This window comes from Colobus angolensis, unplaced genomic scaffold, assembly GCF_000951035.1.
Source record: "Colobus angolensis palliatus isolate OR3802 unplaced genomic scaffold, Cang.pa_1.0 Scaffold26, whole genome shotgun sequence".
NCBI lineage: Eukaryota > Metazoa > Chordata > Mammalia > Primates > Cercopithecidae > Colobus > Colobus angolensis.
The window spans coordinates 7,435,249-7,452,720 of record NW_012115821.1 but is presented as its reverse complement, the minus strand read 5'-3'; the positions used below and the strand labels follow the sequence as shown (position 1 = coordinate 7,452,720).

Below are 17,472 nucleotides of genomic sequence, written 5' to 3'. Positions count from 1 at the left end.
GCCGCCAACTTTTGACTTTAGGAGTCGCTGAGGTCTCTCTGCGAGGGTCCCGTCTGCGCTCGGCTGAGCAACGCCGCCGCCTGCCGAGAGCTGAGCCGCTCGGGCCGCAGGAGGAGCCGGAGGAGCAGGAGGAGGAGGAGGACTGGGGCTCGGCTGCTTGGCCGCATAATGCCCAGCGAGCGGGCAGGAGAAGGCGAGGAACTTGCGCTCCGAGGCGCGCCGGGCGCCCTGTGCTGGCCGGGATAGCTGAGCGGCTTCTTGAATGGGGGGCTGGGGGGGCGGAGGCGGGGGGGCCGCGGGTCCACAGCCTCTCAAATGCCCCCGGTGCACGCCTCTAAGAGGAGGAGAGGGGAGGAGAAAGCGAGACGAACGGGGACCGCCTCCTTCCAGACCATGTCCCCTCCTCGGCCGGCCCGTGCGGGACTCGCAGCCGGAGGCCCTGCCGGCTGCAAGAGGCGGAGGCCAGAGGCGTCACCAGCGCCGGGGCAGCTAGTCGTGGTCCTCGCCACCTCGCTGAAGTGGGGTTTTCTGAGATTCCCTGCCCCGGGGAGGGAAAGCAGGGAAAGTTCTCTCCCTTTCCTGGCGCGCGTGCAGCCACTTCCCCTCTCGTCTTTTTCCTCTCCTCTCCTCTCTCTCCTCCCTTCCGAGTCTCTTTTTTCTCCTCCCCCTTGTCTCCCTGTTGCTGTGCCTCTGAGACTCTGTCCCCTCTCCTCATTTTTCCCTGTGATGTCCGTCTTTTCCCCGCCCCACCGTGTCACTCTCTGTTTCTCACGTTTCTCGTTTTCCTTTCCTTTCTCTCCCGTCCCTATCTCTTGCCACCAGTCCCCTTCTTTTGGTTTCTTACAAGTGAAAGTGGCCCAGCGCAGGAGCGCCTTCCCTTCCTACAGTTTTTCACTCGGGAGGAGATTTGGCACCTGAGCTCCGCTCTCGATTTGATCGCCCCAAGTCAAGAGTTTTAGAAATGGGGTTATTAATCCTGCAGCTCGGAGTGAGTTTCGAATACGTGGTCTCTTGAAAATTTCGCAAAGTGTTTAAGCTATGCTTTCCACCAACCTCTGTCACCATTCGTGGAGGGTCCATAGCATTCTCTAGGTCCCCGGCCCAAAAAAAGGTTAAGAACGCGTTTTGGCAGCGAGAAGGGGCGGGGACTCTGGCGCTCCTTACTACCCGGGGGTTTAGAGATGGGAGGGGAAGGGGGGATGGAGTGTAAAGTTGTAGATCCCTGTGGGAAGCACCAGTTCCTGGAGGGATTTCTCAATCACTTCCGCTTGCTTTCAGCCTGAGAGATGCTTGGAAAGACTGAAAGCAGATGCTTCAAGCTACACCTTCGTGTGTGTGTGTGTGTGTGTGTGTGTGTGTGTGTGTGTGTGTGTATGAATTGTTCAATCCTGGGTGGTTCAGTGGCGCTTTTTCTTTAACCAGCCCTCCGGAAGATAGAAAGTGTTAATGTCAAGATAAAAGACATGACAATATGGGTAAAAATATATAAATATATGACTAATAAATATGTATTTGCCCAAGTATCCTATAACTGGGGTTGAGGTTCTGTTGCGTGGTAGGTTAGCACTCAGGACTAGAAATACCAAAGATAGCCAACACCAGGAACCAAATCACAATATGCTAGCAATGTCAACTATTCTTGAGATATTAATACAAATATTTCTTCTGGTGAAGGGTAAAAATGACTTGGCAAGACGAATTTGCTAAATAATTGTTAACCCAAATTGATGATGTTACCATCGTCTTATTACTATAATTTCATAATGGGTATGTAAAATGTAAGAATGGAAAAACAACACCTGTATTGTGCACAGTTAGAGATTTTTAGAGAATAGCATTTAAACCTTGAACTTCCAAATTAATTCACTAAAATACATTTTTTCTAATACATAGTATTTCTTTTTATTATAATAAAATTCCCCACAATCACAGTGTCTGGGAGTTGCTGAGAATTTAGTAAGAAACAGAAAAATATCAAGAAATCAATCTTATTGGCTGATTCCTGTGGAAAATATTCCAGTACTTCCATTGTAAAATTACTCAAAAGTATAGCACTTTTCAGTATTTTCCATTAAATTTTTTTTTCTCTTTCAGTTTAAATCCCTCCTGGCAAACAGAAGTTAACTAACAGTATAGAAATTATGATATGTAGGGACAGAAGCCTCCTTTGTGTACTCTCTCTCCTTTGCTTTCTTTTCAGGACTTTGCTTGAAGAATGAACTTTGGCTACAGTTTTAAAAAATTGATCCACAAGAGCTGATAGGCCAGGAAGATACAAAATATCTCTTGGTGACCTCCTGAGATGACCAAGAGCCTAGGTTTCTAAATTTCTCATCCTTAGTGAGGCTGCTCATCTTTTCTTCAATGTATTAGCTGGCTTCTGCATTTACATCTGCAAAACAGTCTTAAAGAATCTTAGGAAAAGTCTTCTAAATCATGAGACATGAAAAGGACAGTTGAGCTAACTAAACAATTCAGGCAAAAATCTTTTGTCTGAATAATTACTCTTTGTCTAAATAAGTACTCTTATTCAGTACTTACCATGAGGTAACATACAGCATTTAATTCTCAAAACAGCCCTTTCAGGAAGGCAGTGTCAGTAATCTCATTTTACCAATAAGGATACTGAGTTCTGAATAAGTGAAATAATTTGACCCCCTCAATCCAGTAAGTGAGAGACAAGATTAAAACTCTGCTTCAGTCGTTCAATCCAAGTTCATAACTATTATCATATGTCATGAATAACTGATTAATCAGAAGCATTGCTAGATTTTTGGAGGGTTGCTTTGTGGGAAAATGACTAAAATCATTCAGAGAATTGCCTCAAGCTTTTATTCTATGTATAACTTTTCTTTAGCTCTCTCTTTTTCTTCTAATGCTAAGTATTTAATGATAATCATGTCAGCTATTTCACTGATATTTCACAACTTTTTCCTCGGCAGTTAGAAGAGATCTGGCACATAGTAGGTATTCAAGAAATATTTACTAAGATAAGACTAGGCATGTAATAGTGGCTCATATCTAAAATGCTAGCACTTTGGAAGGCTGAGGTGGGAGGAGTGCATGAGGTAAGATCAGCGGTTCAAGACCAGCCTTGGCAACATAGCAACCCGTTGTCTCTACAAAAAAAGAGAAAAGAAATAATAAAATAAAATAAAATAAATTGGTCCCTCATAAAAGTTTGCTCTGAAAGAAGCAAACCTTTTCAAGGTCACCTGGAGTTAATGGAGGGACAGTTTTTAGCCCATTTTCTTTTGGGACTTCACTGGAATTGAATGTTATTGTAGGTTAAGTGGAAGTCTTCATTGGCTGATTCTTCATGAAAATTAGATCCCAGAGGAGTGATGATTGATATTAGTCACTAGGGAGAGAGAATCTGGCCAATGGAAATGAAAGTGATGACATCACCAATGACTCTGTTTGCCTAATGCCACTGGAAACGGCAGGAAGGAGACTTGAAGCAATGCCATCAATTTCCACAGAAAGGGGAAACCCACACCCAAATGGTAGGGAGGGCCCAGGAGCCAGAATTCAAGTGAATAGTTTCCTGAGTGGTCAGCAGCGTCAGGTGATTTGGGGAACAGATAAGCCCCTAGTACTTGGTAGCACTGCATTCTGGTGAGTGAATCACCAAGCTGGGACCTGGTGGTGGCTGAGCTCTGTGACCTTGGGCCTAGAGAATCTTAGGGAGATGTGTTTTACATCACAAGAAATGAAAAGGACAATTGTGCTAACTAAATAATTTGGGTTCCAATCTTTTGTCTGAATAATAATAATGAGAATCTTTTCTTGAGTGCTTACTATGTACCAGGCCATGTGTACTATGTCCTCTCTGATCCAATTTCCTATTTGCAGACTGCAGTGGGTAGAAACTGTGTTGTCTTTCCTTGCCCTGTGAGTGAATGACCTTAGTGTATTTTTTAAAAGTCTTCTAACTACTAACTTCAAGCAACAGGTAGTGTAGAGAAAGTAGTTTGTATCATTATTGATAATAACAGTAGATTCCCTTCATTGAGTTCTTTGTGTTAATTATTTAATCCTCATAGCTATCCTGCCATCTGGGTTTTACCCTCCTCATTTTACTTATGATGAAAATAAGACCCAGCAAAATTAAGTGACTTTGCCTGGCATTACAGAGTCAGAATGTGCAGTTGAGATTTACACTGGGGTCCAGTTACCTCCAAAGCTTGTGATCTCCACTAATCAGAGCAGTCTAGTAACATAAAGATTTTCACCTAATTGATCTTGATCATTCAGCATTTATATTTGGCTTGATGAATACCATCTGTAAGAACATCATTTCTTCTTCTAATGCTAAATCTAAAGTTCTAACTAGCTTTTCTTGACCCTACTCTGAAAGTCATAGTTCCATTTTGGAGGTGGCTCTGTATAGCTCATGACCAACTTACAGCAGTTCTACGAAGGTGATCCCATCTTCAGCCTGTTCACTCACCAGGAGCTCCTTGTTTACTTGTCATTCTGGAAGACCATACTCACATTATTGCTCAGGCTTTAAAGCCCCATATGAATCCCACTAATCTTTCCTTTGACTGTATTCTTAGGACTTCAAATCCTTTTTCTCCTCCCTCTACTATCCTTGAAATGAGAGCTTCACACCTGGGGTTCAACATCATAACTACAAATGGAATTCAGAAGTGCTAGACTTCTAGCTTACATCCAAACTACTTCGAACCTGCAGCCAAATTAGCAACACAATGTGTGCAAGCACAATTTTTTTATTCTCTAAAAGTGCACATTTGATGTAGACAATTGTTAAATATATGGCATCTTTAACTAGCAGGGAATCTGATAACCCTAGGAGTATTTTGAGTTGTGCCAGAGCGCTTTATGCTCCCTGAGTCCAGAACTTTCCCTGTCCTAGTTTGGTTCACACATGTTGTTGTGTTTTGGTGTCCTTTGTTGTCTTTAAGGTACACAAGGACAAAGGACAAATCTATTTCCTCCATGGTTACATAGTAGGCACTTCACAAATATGCCTTAAATGAGTGAGCTTACTATTGCCACTAATTTGGTTCTAGTTTCAGAGCCAGGTTTTTTTTTTTTTAATTTAGAAAAACCCTTCTTTTACACACACACACACCCCCCAGGAATGATTGAAGTAATTTCTGTTTCTTACTGTATTATTATTACTCTTGGGAGGCAAGTCCTGCTTTAATCAGAATCATCATGATTCGTTTTTTCTGGAACGAGACATTTCCAGAGCTAGGCTTTCCCCAGTGGGTACTTCAGGATCATGAGTAACAAGGCACAGGGCTTCCCTTAATTGCTCAGCACAGTAAGTAAGAGTTACACCTATGCTGTGGGCAGTTTCAGTATCCTTTGCATGTCCTAAAGAGGAGGTAATAATGGTTTCCTACCTCATAGGGATGTTATGAAAATGACTTGATCAATGAAAGTGTTAGCTTAGTGCCTGACATAGAGGAAGTAAGCACGTCCAAATCAGCGAGCTTACTTGAACCCACCCACTAGTCAAGGAAGAGTGGTTCCTGATTCCCGACCCAGAGAGCCACTAGCAGGCTAGCTTTTCTTTCTCAGTTAACCTCCCCCTCACCCCACTCCATAACCAATTTATGGGCCTTTCTCCCCTAGAAAAGGAACAAAACAAAACAGCCAATTGTGTGCAAATGGGTATGTATTTTTTCATACTCATCTTTACTGTGAGCCCTTATTCCTCTATGAAATTTTTAATGTTTTAAACAGATTTACTCCCTACAGTCTGCTTGGATTAGTAGTTTATGTAGATTTAATTTAACACGTTCTCAAGTACTGGGCTTTTCTTTCTGGCAGAATTTTTCAAATAGCCAAAACATAATTTTCCCTCTGAATATTAAAAAACAACAACAAAAAATGATTTTTACATGACAAATAATTTTTACACATGCAAAAAAGTAATTTTCCAAAGTAAGCACTTCTGCCAGATGATGCTTAATAAGTCTGTCCTAATGGTATTTATCTTAATGCTTACTTTCAGGAACAGTGAATAATACCACATTCAGTCCCCCTGACAACCCTATGAAACAGGTAATGTCATTAGTCCCACTTTCTGGAGGAAATGAAGGTACAGAGAAGATAAGTAGTAACTTGCCTGAGGTTGCACAGCCAATATGTAGCTGAGTGGGATTTCAGTGCTAGGCTGTTGGATTTCAGAACCTGCCCTCTTAAATTGCTACATGGTACTGATTCTCATATGTATTTATGTTTTATCAAGCTTAATATAGGATAAATTGTCATGCTGAGGGATGCAGTGTCAAAGAGTGGAAATTCAGACATTAGTAGAAATTCAGATAATCCAGACAGGTGGGGACCAGGAGGCCAAAAGAGGGTATGGTTTAGGGAGTCATTCACAGATGTGGGATTCTGGATATCAGGCCAACTGGAGTTGAGGAGAATGTCTTCCCAGCATCCCAAACCACTCATTCGCCTAACGATTAGACTGGCCCTTGGGAGCACTATTCTTCTTCATTGGTCTCATTGCCACAACCACTCTCACAAACTCCCATTGCTCTCAGCTCAGCCCAAGTCTTTGTATTGTTCAGACTGTGCTGTGGGCCCTGCTCTAAAAATAGCATATGGCGAAGAGGCCTGTCTTGTAGTTGCAAAAGTGGTGTAGGATTTAAATTCCCCATGATGAGCTAATTTGGGGGTCCACTATAAAGAAGATTTTCAGAAAACTTTTCAAATCATCTCAACTACTGTGACTACCTAACACAATGGCAAGGGGCTGGGAGCAGGAAATAATACCTTCATTATCCAAACTAATTTGCATACGTTTGAAATGTACAAAAATGTAGATGTGCTGCATGTGACAACTCGACCTGGTAATGAGATTTTGGGGCATCAAATCAATGCTAGTTATAAATGATGTATTTGCCATGTACTGCCTTTGGATTAGTTGGCACGCATAATATAAAATAAGTTGTTTCCTGAAATGTAAACCTAGCAATCAGTGCTTCATCAGTCCCTATCAATGTTGGCAAAATAATTGGTTTTGCAGTTTTTTCACTCAAAACAGGTCTGACAGTACGTATTGGTGGCATTCACAGCAACATAACTGTAATAAACTTCAGCTACTGTTAGGCTCTTTGTAAACGGTACAGTTACTAAAGCAAGAGTTTGGAAGTACCGTTTTCTTTTAACTAAAGCAAGAGTTTGGAAGTACCACCATGGTGAGTGCCTAAATTCTGGTTATAGTCAGTAACACAAATTAACTCATGTAAATGTTTTTAATCAGTGTTTCTTACAGCTGATTATTTGGCTCATTAACTCTGATCATAAATCTGGACTTTGGAAAACTTAACATTTGTTCTATGTTACCTTTTCGAACAAAATGGTGGCTGAGGTAGAGAAATGATTTGTTCTCTGACTGGTGACTTTGGTCCTTGCATTGAGGAGTGGCAGAGCTCTCAAAAAAAAGAAACCTGACAAAATTCAAGACCCTGTCCTTCACACTGACCAGGTGAAAAGAGAAAGGAACCATCTAGAGACAGTAAATAAATGAAATATTAGGCACTTGTTAAAAAAAAAAGAGGAGGGAAGAACCATATGTTTAGCATATAACTATGTCCAAAATGCATTATTCAGCAAGCAAGTCTCATAGTGTTGTTAGTCTAATTGGGTTCTACTGTAGTAAAAATGAAATAAAACAGCTACAACAAAATCTCAGCCTGTGCTTAAAATATGATATGCAGAGAAAAAAATGTCTAGAAAGGTGGATATACATTCAGCTGTCACCAGTGGTTCTCTCTGGAGTAAGAATTTTGGAGATATTTTACACTTTGTACATTTCAGTGATACCCATTTTTATACCGTTTGATTATTTTTAGAAGAATATAATACATTTTTAATGAGAAAAGTGATGTTTTTCTTTGTAAATATACAGATAATATATAAAAATATATATATGATAGTATCACCACCCTTAGGGAAAACTTTTCTCATAAATTATGTATAGCCCTAGCTTTTTCTGTAATATTCAACGTGTTTTATTATTTGAAAATAACCTTATATATTTTGCATATATGAGAACAAATACAAGGAAGAGATTTATGATGGTTGAGTCAGGCTTTTGAGGGAAACTTGTGACTTAGAAATACAAGTATTGGATATACGGTAACCCTGGATTTAAGACATGAATGGAGAATAATAGCTGAATAACAGGAAGAAAACATAGGCTTTCCCAGCCCTTGACTAGTAAACAAGAAAGATATTTGTTTATTCATTCAATAAATACATTATTCAAACACCTACCGTCTGCTATGCACTTTGCAGATAGCAGAAGCATTCACAGCTAGTGGGGAAGAGAAGCAGAAAATAAGCTAATACATGAACAAGCATATAATTAAATTTGTTCTAAGTATTGTAAAAGAGATGAAAAGAGAGATAGCGTAGATCAGATGAACAGAGAAAACCTCTTTGAGAAGTGATAAGCAAATTGCATCCTAGAGAATAAGAAGGAGTATAAGAAGGAGAATAAGAAGGAGCCAGGCCCTAAAAGAACAGCAGGAAAAATATTCCTGGCAGAGAGAACAGTAAGGCCAGGTCTGAGCTAGGAAAGAAGGTGGAGTTTTTCATAACCCAAGAAGCCATTGAACCTAGGGTTCTATGATTGAGGAGGAGATGATTTAGAATGGGGTTGGGGTACACTTCAAAATAACTAAATGAGTGGAATTGGAATGTTCCTAACACAAAGAAATGATAAATGTTTGAGGTCATAGCTATTCCAATTACCATGATTTAATCATTATAGTATACGCTTGTCTCAAAACATCACACATACCCCATAAATACGTACAACTGTTATGTATCCATACAAATTAAAAATTAAAAAATGCTTTTAAATTTACAAAGTAAAGAAACGGACAAAAGAATGGAATTGAGAGCCAGCCAGCGGCCAGCTGATATAGGGCCTTTAAGGTGAGGAATCTGATTTCATTTAGAATAGAAGGAGTGGCCATGGAAATATTTTAGGCAGGGGCATGGCAATATGCCCTTTTTGTTATTTTTAAAATATCACTCTGGCTGCTATGTGGAGAACAGAGTTGAGAAGGCTATTCTGCTATCCAGATGAGAAATCGAAGTGACTTGAACTGAGGGTGGTGTTTGTTAGTAGGGGTGGCAAGAATCAGATACATGTAAAGTATATTTTAAAGGTAGGATTAATACGACGTGATGAAGGATATTATGATGGGGATGAGAATAAGGGTATCAATAATGAGTTCCAAAATTATACTGCAGATATTGCTCTCTCCTATATACAAATAACACCCACATAAAGAATATAAAATAATAAAATTTCCATAAACAACAGCAACAAAATCACTGGGAATAGAAATGACAAGATACCTGCATGGCCTATATGAATTATGTTTTACAACACTAATGAAGACCTCAGAGGAGACGTGACTAAATTGAAAGACACTGTATTCTTAGGATGACTGGATATCACAAAGATGCCTGTTCTTTCTAAGATAGTTTATAAAATGACTAGAAATAAAAATATCAATAATTTATTTCTGTTATTTCGTTTTGTTTGAATGAGACTAATTAATCCAAAATTTTATTTGGGAAGATAAACAAATAAAAACATCTCAAAAAACTTTGAAAATGAAGAGCAATATGAAAAATCTAGTATTAATGCCAGATGTTAATAGAGAATTTAGAGCAACAATAAATAAATAAGGTGATACTGGATTGTAAATGGACAGAAAACCCAATGGAAGAAAGTAGAAAATCCAGAAAGAGATGTAACTGTGAGAATTTAGTTTCTGATAGACATGGCTTCTCAAACTCATTGGGAAAGTCTAGGCTACCCAGTATACACTGCCAGAAATAATTTGGTAGTCATCTGGTAAAACACACACTCAACACAAATAATCATAAAGCTGAATCTATACTTCATACTTTAAGTACATACTTGATCCATATGAAATGGATCAATAAATAAATGTAAAAAATTTAACCAAAAACTGATTTAGAAGGAAATAGGAAGGAATAATTACCTTATATCTGTGGCATAAGGAAGGCCTTCTAACTATGATTCAAAATCCACAAGCCATAAAAGAAAAAAAAAAGGAAATATTTAACTGCATTATAAAACAAACAAATTCTGCATGATAAGAAACAGTATGTCTTGGACCATTTTGTGTTGCTATAATATAATACCACAGAATGGGTAATATGTTGTGAATGGGAATTTATTGGCTTATAGTTCTGGAGGCTGGTAAGTCCAACATTAAGGTACCAGCATCTTGAGAGGGCCTTCTTGCTGTGTCATCACATGGCAGAAGGGCAAAAGAGGGAAAGAGAGAGAAAGAGAAAGAGAAGGGAGATTAAACTGCTCCCTTTTATAATGAACCCACTCCCTTGGTAATAGCATTAATTGATTCTCTCTGTCCTCATGACCTAATCCCCTTTCATTAGGCCCCACCTCGAAGTGCTTTTGCATTAGGAATTAGTTTCCAACATATGCTTTTTGATGTACACATTCAAACCATAGCACATCATAATCAAAATTGAAAGTTAAATGACAAGCTGAGAAAAAAATATTTTCAGCTCATAGCACAAAGATTTTTCCTTTGATATACAATAAGAACCTGCAAGAGATACCAATTGATAGCTCACAAGAAAGGAAATACAAACAGTACAAACTTGTGAAAAGGTGCTCATAAAACTATACCAATGTGAGCTTTTCAGTAATCAGATATGCAAACTATTAAGTTTGACATACACAGTCAATTACTGAGGCTTTGGGGGATATATTACAACTCTTACACATTGTTGAGTAAGTTGATATAACTTCTAAGGAGGCAATTTGACATTTATCAAAACTGCAAAATCATAGACCCTTTGAACCAGCAGCCTACATTTTATATATCAGGTATATTTGCATGTGTGGAAAATGGCATGCACAAGCTTCTTTACTGCAGTATCATTTCTAATGTCAAAAACAATGAAAACCTAAACTATAGCAGACTGATTTAACAAATCAAGATATATGCAGACAATGAAATATGTATCTGCAAAAAGAATGTATATATATATAAAAGCTGGAGAAAAATAGTATTTCATGATTTTATTTGTGTATATATTGTAAAGAAATGCTGAAAGAATGTGTAAGAAACTAAGGACAGTGGTTACTGTGTGAGGATGATGGGGAATTGGGAAGATGGGTATGCATTAATTTGCTACAGTTGTACATTATAGATTAGTCAGGGTTCTCCAAAGAAACAGAGCCAACAGAGTGTATGTGTGTGTGTATATATATATATATATATGATTTATTGTAAGCAATTGATTCACATGATTATGAAGGATGGAAAGTCCCTAAACCTGCTGGGTGAATTGGCAAGCTAGAGATCAGGAGAGCTGATTGTATAGCACCATTTTGGAGGTCTGAGATCCAGGAGCGCTAAAGATGTAGTTCCCATCTGAAGGCTGGCAGGCTGGAGACCCAGGAAGAAATATGTTTCAGTTGAGTCTCAAAGTAAGAAAAAGCCAATATTTCAGTTTGAAAGCTGTCAGGTGGGAATAATTCTCTTACTTGCAGAAGGCTTAGCCTTTTTGTTCTATTCAGGCCTCATTAGGTGAGGCCCATCCACATTAAGGAGTGCAATCTGATTTATTCAATCTACTTATTTAAATGTTAATTTCATCCAAAAATATTTTTACAGAAACACCCATGACAATGTTTGAGCAAATATCTGGGCACCTTATGGCCCAGTCAAGTTGACACATTAAAATTAACCATCACAGGCTACCATAACAAAATAGCACTGACTAAGTGGCTTAAGCAACAGAAATTTATTTTCTCACAGTTTTGGAAGCCAAATTTACTATCAAAGTACTGGCAGAGTCGATTTCTTTTGAGGCCTCTCTCTGTGGCTTGCAGACCGCCACCTTTTTGTGTGCCCTCATATGGCCTTTCCTCTCTAGCTCTTCATCGTCTTATAAGGACACTAATATTGGATTTGGGCCTCACTCTTATGATCTAATTTAATCTCATTACCTCTTTAAAGGCCCTATCTCCACATGCAGTCATGTTGGGAGTTAAGGGGTTAGAATTTATTCCAACATATGAATTCTGTGGGAAACACAATTCAGTCCACAGCAGGGGATAAGGGTAGGAGGGAGACTGTCATTGTTCACCTCTTTGTACCTTCTTGATTTTAAGCTTCCTAAATGCATTACCTATTTTAAAATATCTTAAAAATGAACTCCAAGTTTCTGCTTCCAGCAACTTGGAGGATGGTGCCATTCACTGGGTTGGAGAAGACTGAGAAAAAAAAAGCTTGATAAGTCGGGAATAGGGTGGAGATACTGGGGAGACACTGCAGTAGAATGTCAGTGAGGCAGTTGGTGTCCAGGAGAGGGGTGAGGGTGGAGGTGACAAAAAAGGAGTTTTCTGCATGGTTACAAAGTCAGGGGGAATGCATCAGATCACTCTAGGCAGTGGTTCTCAAACTTTATTTGGCATGCATCAGAATTATCTGAAGGGCTTGTCATAACATAGGTTGTACAGCCCCATCCTCCAGAATATCTGATTCAGTTAGTCTGGAGGAGGGCCCAAGAGTCTGCAATTCTAACAATTCCCAGGGGATACGGATAATGCTGATTGGGGGCCCCACTAGGAGAACCAGCAGCCTAGGGCAATGATTCTCCATTCTAGCCTCACATTTATATGACATGGAGAGTCTTAAGGAAAAAAAATGTGATTATATGGGACCTACTCCACTGCAGACCAGCTAAGTAAGAACCTCTGGAAAGCAGACCTGGGTACTAGTAATACACAGAAGCTCTCCCATTAATTCTGATATGCAGCTTGAGCTGAGAGCTTCAGACCTAGGGAAAGATGCCAGAGAAATGACAGAAGGCCAAGAACAAAGGCTTTAGGATGTCTGCCTTATAAATAACTAGTAGGCAAAAAGGAACCAACCAAGAGATTGAGAAGTGGAGAGATATTGGGAAACCCAGGACCTATACTCTGATGTCATGGAAGGCTGTCATTAACTCCCACCCATCTACACTGGGTTCTGGTGACACAGATACAAATAAGACCTACGCAGCCTTCAAGAGCTTCCTTAGTGTTAAGGGCCAAGATGCTCTTATAAAGAAGTGATGGCATAATCAGTCTTGATGTGTGTCCTAGAGGGATACTTTCTCATATGCTCAAGGATGTTCATAGCAGCATTGCTTGTAAGAGTGAAAATCTGGAGACTACTTATCCTCAGTCAAAGAATGGCTACATTTTATAAAATGGTATGTTCATATAGTGAAACACTATACAGCAGTTCAAAAGAGTGAACCAGGTAGACATCAGCTTCCAAGATCTCAAAAAATACTGTCAAAGGGAAAAAAACCAAGTTGCGCTATGATGTGTGTATCATTTATAGGAAAAACAGCTTACACATATATGCGTTTGTGTATAAAGATATAAAAAAGGTCTAGAAGGATGTACTCCAAATTCTTATATGGTGAACAGAAGAGGGGACAAGTTTGTGGAGGATAGGTACAAGCACTTTAGATTTTTTGGTAATGCTCTTAAAATTGTTAAGCCTTTAGGATTAATGCACATGTTGAACTACCTCAATGTTGTACTAATTTAAACTTTTAAACATTGCTTACAAATGTCAATAATACCTATCAACTCTAAAGTTAATGTATGTAGACACTAGAATTTTTGACTTTGTGTGGGGTTCTGAAATAATGCTATCTATATCCCCTTCTGATTTCTGGGTAAATTCAAAATCGTCACTGACCAGATGGAATGTATCTCCCAATCCTTTTCCTAAACTGAAATAGGGCAAAAAGTATAATTTAAAGAAAGAAGAAAAATATGAAAACATTGCTTAGCCATTACTCTTCTGTGAATTTGTCTGCAAAAAAAAAGTGTGTTTAAAATAGTATTTCAATGATACAGACATCATCCTTTCTCCAGAGTCTTGACTGGCAGACATATTACAGTTGTTTAGTCAGGGGGCTGCACTGAATACAGCTCTGAAAATGTAACCAAGATTTATATGTTGCAGGCCTCTGCCTTTATACCGCAGGTAAATGATGCTGGGAGATTCTCTAAGTAAAGATAAAGAAATTCACTGAAGCTCACTTGAGTCTGAACATACTTCTGACTTTTTAGAAAGATGAATACCTTGAAGCTATCTGTATTGAGAAACCTCAGTTGTCTCCCTGGAAAGCAATGCCTTTTAAATTCTCAAACATTCATTTTCAGAGTGGGAAGACAATCTCCCCATGTGTAAGTTGTAGATGAGCAAGGACCTTATCTGTATCATTGGCATTGTGTCTCCAGTGGCTAGCACAGCACATGGCATGTAGGTAAATATCAGTAAATATTTGTGGAACGAATGCAGTCACACAACAGAAAGAGAAAAATAAAATCATGAATGAATTCTGTGTAATGTTGAGCAAAAGAAATCAAACAGAAAAATACATCCTACATTTTCCCTTTATGTAATGTTATAAAACAGACAGAATTAATTGATAGTGATAGAAAATGGTTACTTTTGGGGAGTAGTGTTTGGGAGGGAATAATGGAGGCTAATGGGATGTTGGTCATGTTCTGTTACTTAATTGGAGTGGTGGTTGCATGTATGTGTTCACTTTGTGAAAAATCATTAAGCTATACAATTATGATTTGTGCACTTTGCATGTTGTTTTAAAGATTTATTTAACATAAATCAACTTTTCCCAGAAAAAAAATCACTGTCAGATGAAGGCAAGTAACTGAGGTTTTGAAATTTTGATCCTTTATGTTGTGGATGATCCTATCTTTGGAAAATTATTTTCCATCTCTAAACATATTTTCATTTCACATTTCTGAAGATATAGTGTGTAAACTCACCTCCAGGGCTTAAAGGCTTAGCTCTCTCTGTTCTGAGGCCTTTGCTCTTTCTTATCAGAATTCAGCTAATGGTAAAACAGCTATTGTAGGACTGGAGGCAGCTCTGCTATTTGTTTTTTAGCACCCAACCTTCTTCTTGTCCCTAATCTTCTGAAATTTCCAAACATTTAAACAGACAAGAGAGAATAGTGAGAGAAAACCAGAAACTTCAGAACTGGGCAATTTGGGAAAAATATATGACATTTCCCACCATTTAATACCACCAGCCTCACTAAATTTTCTAATGTTTTCTCTTCTGTCTCCTTCTTTCTCTCCCTCATTCCCTCTTTGATAAAATGAACCAAAACATTAAAAAAATCCTTGAACCTAGTAACTCAGAAATTCAACATAGACACGTGCGCATGTACACAGGCGCACACGCGCGCGCACACACACAATTTGTCCGTGTACAAAGTGATATATTTACAAGGTAATTCACAGCTACAGTGTATGAATGGCAATAGGTTAAAGGCAACCGAAATGCCTTAACCAGTGGAAAGGGGACTGGTTAAGTATATGACATTTACCAATAGAAAAGTGTGCATCTATAAAAAAGAATGAAGAAGCTGTCTGCATTCAAGATATATAGATAAGTGGACTATATCTTAGATAAGTGGAAAGTATCAGGTTCAGAGCAGTATGTTTAGACTACTGTACTTATGAATGCATAAATTATACAAGGAACTGAGTATTTGTGTGTCCCCAGAGGGGATGGTATACATGGACAGGAGAGACTTTCTCCCGTATACCCAGTGGTTCCTTTGATATTTGAACCATGTTATGTATTGTCACATCAAAAATAAAATTTTAAGTGTATATAAAATAATACTTTGGCAAGAAACCCCCGATTTCGCCAAGGATGTGGAATGATGGTATAAACTCACAAAGTACTATTGGAAGGGTAAATTCAGACAACATAACAAGAAGGTAGTTTGTCAAAACATGTCAAAAGCTTCCAAAGTTTCCTTTTGAATACATATTTCTGGTCCTAAGAATTTATTTTTAAGAATGTAACCTTGTGGCCGGGCGCGGTGGCTCATGCCTGTAATCCCAGCACGTTGGGAGGCTGAGGCGGGTGGATCACAAGGTCAGGAGATCGAGACCATCCTGGCTCACAGGGTGAAACCCCATCTCTACTAAAAACACAAAAAATTAGCCAGGCGTGGTGGCGGGTGCCTGTAGTCCAAGCTATTCGGGAGGCTGAGGCAGGAGAATAGCCTGAACCCAGGAGACAGAGTTTGCAGTGAGCCGAGATGATGCCATTGCACTCCAGCCTGAGCTACAGAGCGAGATTCCGTCTCAAAAAAAAAAAAAAAAAGAAAACCTTACAGTGAATGTATGGCTATAATGGAGCACCCTGAAGGCCTGGACTGCAGAAATATTGGAAAAACCTACAAATATAAGGCTGAGGCGGGCGGATCATGAGGTCAAGAGATCGAGACCATCCTGGCCAGCATGGTGAAACGCTGTCTCTACCAAAAATACAAAAATTAGCTGGTTGTGGTGGCACGTGCCTGTAGTCCCAGCTGCTCAGGAGGCTGTGGCAGGAGAATCGCTTGAACCTGGGAGGTGGAGGTTGCAGTGAGCCGAGATTGTGCCACTGAACTCCAGCCTGGCGACAGAGTAAGACTCCGTCTCAAAAACAAACAAACAAACAAACAACTACACAAAAAACTAGACATATAAAATAGAAGTTCCACAATGAGAACACATTGACACAGGGAGGGGAACAACACACACTGGAGCCTGTTGGGGGTCGGTGGTGGGAGGGAGAGTGTCAGGAAAAATAAGTAATGTGTGTGGGGCTTAATGCCTAGGTGATGGGTTGATAGGTGCAGCAAACCACCATGGCACATATTTACCTATCTAACAAACCTGCACATCCTGCACATGTATCCTGGAACTTAAAATGAAAATTAAATTAAATTTAAAAATTAAAAATTAAAAAACTAAAATAGAGGTTCTGCATAAATTATGGTACAGCTATATATTAAAAAAGCAATTTTGGAATTTTTAATGACAGAGGAAATTGTTCATAATATTAAGTGAAAAGTATACAGCATGTACATCCTAATATTTGTTGCCAAAAATGCATCTATATAACTGTTTGTATAGGTATGCTCACCCGTGTATAAAACCAAAATTTACACTTTTATTCTAGGTAATAGAATAATGGATTTTGTATTTTAATTTTCATTCTTGTATGGATTTCCAAAAGGAATTATACTAGGCTTATGTTTTATGCTAGAAATTTTATAATAAAAGAGTTAGGCCAGGAGTGGTGGCTCACGTCTGTAATCCCAGCACTTTGGAAGGCCAAGGTAGGCGCATCACCTGAGGTCAGGAGTTTGAGACCAGCCTGGCCAACATGGTGAAACCCTGTCTCTATTAAAAATACAAAAATTAGCCAGGCATGGTGGTGTGTGCCTGTAGTCCCAGATACTCGGAGGCTGAGGCAGGAGAATTGCTTGAACCCAGGTGGTAGAGGTTGTAGTCAGCCAAGATTGTGCCACTGCACTGCAGCCTGGGCAACAGAGTGAGACTCTGTCTCAAAAAAA

The 17,472-nt window shown here is 39.2% G+C and overlaps 1 long non-coding RNA gene across 2 annotated transcripts in view; it reads left to right on the top strand.

The window, feature by feature from the left end:
- The window catches only part of LOC105515379, a 333,481-nt gene that overhangs the window by 2,810 nt on the left and 313,199 nt on the right, over positions 1-17,472 (top strand). The gene's annotated exons all lie outside the window — the stretch shown is intronic.